This window comes from Microtus ochrogaster, unplaced genomic scaffold (assembly GCF_000317375.1).
Source record: "Microtus ochrogaster isolate Prairie Vole_2 unplaced genomic scaffold, MicOch1.0 UNK5, whole genome shotgun sequence".
NCBI classification, from domain to species: Eukaryota; Metazoa; Chordata; class Mammalia; order Rodentia; family Cricetidae; genus Microtus; species Microtus ochrogaster.
Genome location: NW_004949103.1, coordinates 6,200,952 through 6,201,403, shown reverse-complemented (window position 1 = coordinate 6,201,403; position 452 = coordinate 6,200,952).

Genomic DNA, 452 nt, shown 5'->3' with positions numbered 1-452 from the left:
ACTGCTTGGCCCTTTAGCTCTAGCCCTTACTGTCTAATTCTGATATCCCAATCAACCCATCTCTAATAATCTGTGAGCACCGGTCTTACTGGGAAAGATTCAGCATGTCTAACCTGGCGGCTTGCTTCATCATGTGCATCTGCCCGGGAGAGAGGAGCATGGTGCCTCTGCTCCAGAGAGCAGAGCTGTCAAGTCTGTCCAGGAGAGGGGAGCATGGTGTCTCTGTCTGAGGCGTCTTACCTCACTTCCTCTTCCTCCCAGCATTCTGTTCTGTTTACTCCACCCACCTATGTTTTAAGCTATGAAGCCAAGCAGTTTGTTTATTACTTAACCAATGAAACCAACAGATTGATATATGGCACTCCCACATCACTTCCCCTTTTTCTGCTTAAACAAAAAAAAAGGTTTAACTTTAACATAGCAAAATTACATATAACAAAACAGTTATCAAG